Genomic DNA, 7,806 nt, shown 5'->3' with positions numbered 1-7,806 from the left:
TGGAAAATCTGGAACCTCTAAGTATGGAAGACCGAATGAGGGCTAAACGCACTGGCCAAGGTCACGCAATTACTCAACCAGACATTAACGCACCAGATTATGAAATCAAAGGACAAATCCTACACTTGGTAACTAATCAATGCCAATTTAGTGGTGCGCCGAAGGAAGATCCAAACGAACATCTTCGAACCTTTAATAGGATATGTACTCTATTTAAAATCCAAGAAGTGGAGGATGAACAGATATATCTCATGTTATTTCCCTGGACTTTAAAGGGAGAAGCCAAAGATTGGTTAGAATCGTTACCTGAAGGGGCGATTGATACATGGGATGTCTTAGTTGAAAAATTTCTTAAACAATTCTTTCCGGCATCTAAAGCCGTAAGACTTCAAGGAGAAATTGTTACGTTCACACAAAAGCCAAATGAAACTCTCTATGAAGCGTGGACAAGATTTGGAAAGTTGTTGAGAGGATGTCCTCAACATGGTTTAGACACTTATCAAATAGTACAAATATTCTATCAAGGATGCGATATTACTACACGAAAAGATATCGACATAGCAGCTCGTGGTTCCATTATGAAGAAAACCGCAACTGAAGCTTACAAAATTATTGATAACACTGCTTCCCACTCACATGAGTGGCATCAAGAAAAAGATATCATTAGATCATCTAAAGCGGCTAGAGCCAATTCTAGCCATGACTTTGATTCCATTTCTACAAAGTTAGATGCTTTCGAGAGACGGATGGAAAAGATGACTAAGAATATTCACTCAATACGAATTAGTTGTGAGCAGTGTGGAGGACTACATTTGACAAAAGATTGTCTCAGTATTGAACAAACAATGGAACAAAGAGAGAATGTTTCATACATGAACCAAAGGCCTGGAAATGATTATTAAAGTAATTATCAACTGCCAAGACCAATCTACAATCAAAATCAGAATTATAACCGAAATGTTCCATACCACAATCAACAAGGTCCTAGCCATCAACAAGTATCCAATAATACTTACAATCAGCAAAGACCTATTTTTCCAATTAAACCACCACAAACCGATGATAAAAAGCCAAATTTAGAAGATATGATGTCGAAGCTAGTTGAATCTCAAACTCAATTTTTCACATCTCAGAAACAAACCAATGAACAAAATGCTCAAGCATTTAGAAATCAACAAGCTTCGATCCAAAATCTGAAACAAGAAGTGAGCAACCTAGCAAGGTTAATAGAGGAAAGAAAATCGGGGAGTCTACCTAGCGATACAAATGCTAACCTCCGGAATGAAACAGCTAAAGCCATTACCACAAGAAGTGGTATTACACTTAAACCACCTGAAATTCCTGTAAATTCTGATGACTCTATTCCCACTCCACAGGCACCACAGCCTGAGCAAGATAAGGAAAAAGAACCGGTAGTTGAAAAGGTTAATGAAGATAACACAGTTAAGGCTAAACCTTATGTTAAACCATACCAACCACCACTTCCTTACCCAAGTAAAATGAGAAAAGAAAGACTTGAAGCCGAGCAATTCAAATTCTTGGATATGTTTAAACAAATAAATGTCAATCTTCATTTCATTGATGTGATTTCAGGAATGCCAAGATATGCTAAATTCTTGAAAGATCTAATCACAAATAGAAAGAAAATGGAAGAACTCTCGGCTGTTACTATGAATGCTAATTGTTCTGCAGTGCTGTTGAATAAGATACCAGAAAAATTATCAGATCCAGGAAGTTTCACAATTCCATGTTTTCTGGGTAGTCTTAGTTCAATAAAAGCATTGGCAGACTTAGGTGCTAGTATAAATTTAATGCCGTATTCATTATACGCTAAACTAGACCTTGGAGAATTGAAACCAACACGAATAAGTATACAACTAGCAGATCGATCAGTAAAATATCCTAGAGGGATAATGGAGAACATGCTAGTTAAAGTTGGTACTTTAGTATTTCCAGTAGATTTTGTTATTCTGGACATGGAAGAAGATTCTCGAGTTCCTCTCATATTAGGAAGATCATTCTTAAACACGGCTAAAGCAATAATAGACGTGTTCGGTAAGAAACTGACCCTAAGTATAGAGGACGAGAGTGTTACCTTTTTTGTTGATAGAGCCATGCAACAACCGTAATCTGCAGATGATACATGTTATTATATTCAAACTATAGATTCACATACAGAATTGTTAGAAGAATTTCCAGAATTACAAGGAACAGGAGAATGTTCTTTAGGAGAAGGAACTGAACCAATTGATGAAGCTGAAATGTTAGCTACACTTATGGCTAATGAATATGAACCAACAACAGAAGAACTTCAAATGCTAAAAGAGGAAGACAGATATCGATACAAATCATCGATAGAAGAACCACCAATATTAGAGTTAAATCCACTTCCAAACCATTTGGAATACGCTTATTTACATGGTGAATCTGAATTACCTGTAATAATATCGTTTTCTCTTCCGGAAAATGAAAAATCTCGACTCATTTATGTGCTAAAAGCTCATAAACCAGCTATTGCATGGAAGATTCATGACATTAAAGGTATAAGTCCTTCATATTGCACACATAAAATCCTTATGGAAGAAGGTCATAAAACATATGTGCAACGTCAACGAAGACTAAATCCTAATATGCAAGATGTTGTTAAGAAAGAAATTATTAAACTGCTCGATGCAGGTTTAATTTATCCAATCTCTGATAGTCCATGGGTAAGCCCAGTTCAATGCGTACCTAAGAAGGGTGGCATGACTGTCATCACAAATGAAAAAAATGAGCTTATTCCTACTAGGACTGTAATGGGATGGCGTGTTTATATTGATTATAGAAAATTAAATGACGCCACCAGAAAAGATCACTTTCCCTTACCTTTCATTGATCAAATGTTGGAAAGGTTAGCCGGGAACAGTTACTATTATTTTCTTGACGGTTTTTTCGGATACTTTCAAATTCCAATTGCACCCGAGGACCAAGAGAAAACCACATTCACGTGCCCTTATGGTACTTTTGCTTATAAACGCATGTCATTTGGACTTTGCAACGCCCCTGCAACCTTTCAAAGGTGCATGATGGCGATTTTCCACGACATGATAGAAGAATGCATGGAAGTTTTCATGGATGACTTTTCAGTCTTCGGTGATACTTTTGAAACATGTCTAGTTAATCTTGAACGAATGCTTATTAGATGCGAGCAATCAAATCTAGTTCTTAATTTGGAGAAATGCCATTTCATGGTTAAAGAAGGCATCGTTCTTGGTCATAAAATTTCAAAGGAAGGAATTGAAGTGGATAGAGCTAAAGTAGATGTAATTGCTAAATTTCCACATCCCATTAATGTTAGAGGAGTTAGGAGTTTTCTAGGGCATGCCGGTTTTTACCGACGTTTCATAAAAGATTTTTCTAAAATTGCCACTCCTATGAACAAACTCCTAGAAAAAGATGCTCCATTCATCTTTTTGGATGAATGCATCAAATCTTGTAATATTCTTAAAGAAAAACTCACTAATGCGCCGATCATGATAACTCCAAATTGGAATCTACCATTTGAACTCATGTATGATGCAAGTGATTTTGCAATGGGAGCCGTTTTAGGACAAAGGATTGAAAAACGATTTCAACCTATTTATTATGCTAGTAAGATGTTACAAGGAGCACAAACGAATTACACAACTACTGAAAAAGAACTCCTTGCTATTGTCTTTACTTTTGACAAATTTCGTTCGTATCTCGTTCTAGCAAAAACGGTGGTCTATACCGACCATTCTGCTCTTAGATACCTATTTTCAAAACAAGATGTCAAACCACGATTAATTTGTTGGATCTTACTCTTACAAGAGTTCGATATTGAAATCCGAGATAAAAAGGGAGCAAAAAATCTCGCCGCTGATCATCTTTCTCGTCTTGAAAATCGCGAATTAGAAGTTCTAAATGAATTGGCCATACAAGATAACTTTTCTGATGAATATCTATTGAAGATCGATTATAATAAAATTCCATGGTTTGCAGACTATGCAAACTACTTAGTATGTGGATTCCTTGAAAAAGGGTTGTCATACCAAAAACGAAAGAAATTCTTTAGTGATATAAAACACTATTTTTTAGAAGATCCACATTTGTTTAAAAGTTGCCCCGATGGAATAATCCGCCGATGTGTATTCGGGGATGAAGCTAGTCAAATCTTAAACCATTGTCACACAGGACCAACAGGAGGGCATTATGGGCCTCAACTTACCGCAAGGAAAGTCTATGACGCTGGATTCTATTGGCCTACAATTTTCAAAGACGCGCACCTTCTTTGTAAATCCTGTGATGCTTGTCAAAGGGCCGGAAAAATAAGTCAACGTGATGAAATGCCACAAAATGTCATTCAAGTATGTGAAGTATTTGACGTTTGGGGTATTGACTTTATGGGTCCATTTCCAAAATCTCATAATAATCTCTACATTCTCCTTGCCATTGATTACGTATCTAAATGGGCGGAAGCACAAGCTCTCCCAACTAACGATGCACGAGTTGTAGTCAACTTCTTAAAACGTCTTTTTGTTAGGCTCGGAACACCGAAAGCTTTAATAAGTGATCGGGGTACTCATTTTTGTAAAAATCAACTTGAGAAAGTTCTCAAAAGATATGGAGTAACTCATAAAATCTCAACCGCTTATCATCCACAAACAAGTGGACAAGTTGAAAATATCAACTGAGCATTAAAACGTATCCTAGAGAAAACCGTAGGATCAAATTCGAAGGAATGGTCCATGAAATTGGAGGATGCACTCTGGGCTTTTAGAACAGCCTATAAAACTCCAATTGGCACCACACCTTTTAGACTCGTTTACGGAAAAGCATGTCACCTTCCAGTAGAAATTGAGCACAAAGCATTTTAGGCTTTGAAGACATGTAATCTTGATTTACATGAAGCCGGACGTCTACGGTTAAGTCAACTAAACGAATTAGAAGAATTGAGACATGAAGCATACGAAAATTCATTAATCTATAAGGAAAGAACGAAGAAATGGCATGATAAACGAATTAGAAGTTCAAAAGAATTTAAAGAAGGAGACAGAGTTCTTCTTTTCAATTCACGATTCAAGCTATTTCCTGGAAAATTGAAATCAAGATGGTCTGGACCATTCATAGTCAAAAGAGTTTTCCCATTCGGAACAATAGAGTTAATAAATTCAAATGGGATTGAATTTAAGGTTAATGGTCACAGAGTTAAATATTACATAGATAATCCAATGGAAGTTGAAGATGAAGTTAATCACAATTTCAACACCACAGCTAACTAAGTGTGGGAAGATTCGAATCTTTTAAGGGTAATATGTATTTCTGTTAGAGTTAGATTTTCTGTTTTCGTGTAGTTCTCGAAAATGGAATCCGAATGGTTTTTCCCTAGCAGACCCTAAAGAACTAGTCTTCTCCCTCCATTCTGAATTTTTACTTTTTTTAGGTTTTACGAGATGAAGAATTCCTTTGATCTGAACCATGGTCTACTACTACACGCTTTGATTATTAAACGTAATAATAACATATTTCTGAGTGAACTGGTATCATTCATAGGAGGCAAAATGGACGAAGTGGGGAAAGAACTCAGGAAAGATCATCATAAAACACATTTTGGTAAAGGAAAATCAAAATCCGCAACAAAAAGAAGAGCACGGCACCTTAAAAGATGTCATAAATGCGGAAAATGGTCACACGAAGGTAAATGTTCGAACAATCAAACATATTCAAATACTGAATTTATTACTCTATGCAGAGAAGGACCGTTCATATGTTTAGAAGAAAAGTTATTGAAGAATTGAGGTTACGCTTACGTAGCTATGGAGAACCAAATCACACGACTCTCCTATGAGTCGACTAAAGCAGGTCTCTGAGAATTTTATCTCACAGGTAAGTATGTACAGTTTTTATTTGTTTTTATTTATTGCTTTTAACCTTTTGATAATAAATGCTGAATCGTTCGCTATAAAGTGGTAAATTGATATTCAATAAAATTAGGTATGCGAAACCGAAATTATTGATATCATACAAAAATTTATTACATCACTGCGAAATTTACCGTTTATTCATAACGTATAAATATCTTTAATCAATCAATTCAAAATATTTCAAAAATTCGTCAGGAGTAAAACTAGGTAATATAGCAGAAATTACTTTACCCAAAAGAGGGGCGTATATTTTTGATAATATTTGATTGATTAAAGTGGGATAAAAGACCAAAAAGATTTTTAATTTTAATTTTTACCTTGTTTTTAAATTAATATTAAATTATTATGGTAAATTTTTAAAACCAATATATTTAAGTTTTTAAATATTTTAAAAAATTAATATTTTCAATATAAGTTTGTAAAATTAATGTATAAAAATATTAATGATATTTATATGAATTTTTAATTTTATGAATTTTAAATTTAAATTTAGTGTGAATTTAAAAACAAAAATGTACTTTATTTCATTAAATTAAAATTTTGATACCTAAAATTCTGCGTAAGTTGAAGACTAGGTTATGGAACCGAAATTGCTTTACCCGAGGGCGGGATGAGAAATTTTATTATCATTATTTTTAATCTTATTGAATTAAAGTATGCCAAAAACATTTAAAAAACCCAAAAATCTTTGCTTTTAAAACAATCGCTTTAAAATGACAAATTTTAAATTTTGTCGAGGGACGGACTAGGTAAACATACCGAAACGACATATTCTTAAATAAAAATGAAAACAAAATTTTAAATAAATCACTTATTTGTTTTAAGAAGTTAAAAAAAAAGGGATCAGACCCCATGCGACGCATGGGGTTTCCTCTTCAATGTCATGCGGTCGCATGACCTAAAAAATCTGGACAGAACAAAAAGCTCACGACTGGTTTCTGTCTTCCACAAAACACACACACATATACATACGAAAATACCACAAAAACACCCATAAAATCTTCATTTTTCAACCAAAATTTACCAAATTTCTTACAATAATCCGCTATAGTCATGCCTATATTCAGATGGGGAGGCAGGAAGGTAAAGATTTCACCCCTAAAACTCTTTAAATTCGAATTTTAATGTTCTTGAGCTAATATTTGTCCTAATTTGATTTTGATAATTTTTGGTGTAATTAGAGTTAAATTGTTAGTATATTATGCATGTATAACCTAGATTGATGCTATTTAACATGATTTGAAGCCTCAAACTTCAAAATTTTTAGAAATCTAGGGTTTGTGTTCTTGAGCAATTTGGGGCTTTTTGATATAAACAGGTTATGGCCGATTTTTGTCATGAATTATTACTAAATTAAGTAGTGTAACATGTTTAGGTTGATCCAAACATTGATCCTAAACATGATTTTTGAGAATTAAAGTAGACTTTTTAAGTCTAAAATTCATGAACTTGATTAATTTGATATAAATGCTATTTGAAACTTGTTTAATTACTAGTAATGATTATTTTGACATGTTATTTGAGATAAAAGTTTATGAACTTTGTAAATATTTTCATATATGATTATTTGAAAATGTGTAGAATTGATAAAAATATAAAAATGAGTATAAGTTTAATATGGATTAAACATGTTATTGTAATTGTTTTAATTTGTTATTTTGCTAACACTAATGCATATTTGGATGCACAAATTTTGTGTTTAATATGTTTTGCAGAGAAATACAGATACGGACGGTGCATCATCGTCTAGGCAACCTGATCCGGAACCACAGCCAGAGATGCAATATCACGAACCGGAACAACAACCTGAACAACAACAACATTATGATCAACACGTGCCATACTATGAACCCGAGCCACAATTTTTTATTGCCTACGTAGT

General features: G+C 34.1%; 1 non-coding gene across 1 annotated transcript; it reads right to left on the bottom strand.

Annotated features, from left to right (window-relative positions):
• Positions 1–383: 383 nt before the first annotated feature.
• On the bottom strand, positions 384–490 carry LOC139865347 (small nucleolar RNA R71). The gene has a single exon (XR_011764873.1). It is a non-coding gene; the product is annotated as a small nucleolar RNA R71 (small nucleolar RNA).
• Positions 491–7,806: the final 7,316 nt, after the last annotated feature.

Source organism: Rutidosis leptorrhynchoides, chromosome 8 (assembly GCF_046630445.1).
Source record: "Rutidosis leptorrhynchoides isolate AG116_Rl617_1_P2 chromosome 8, CSIRO_AGI_Rlap_v1, whole genome shotgun sequence".
Lineage (NCBI taxonomy): Eukaryota > Viridiplantae > Streptophyta > Magnoliopsida > Asterales > Asteraceae > Rutidosis > Rutidosis leptorrhynchoides.
Note: the sequence above shows the minus strand (reverse complement) of the source record. Positions and strands in the feature narration are given on the sequence as shown.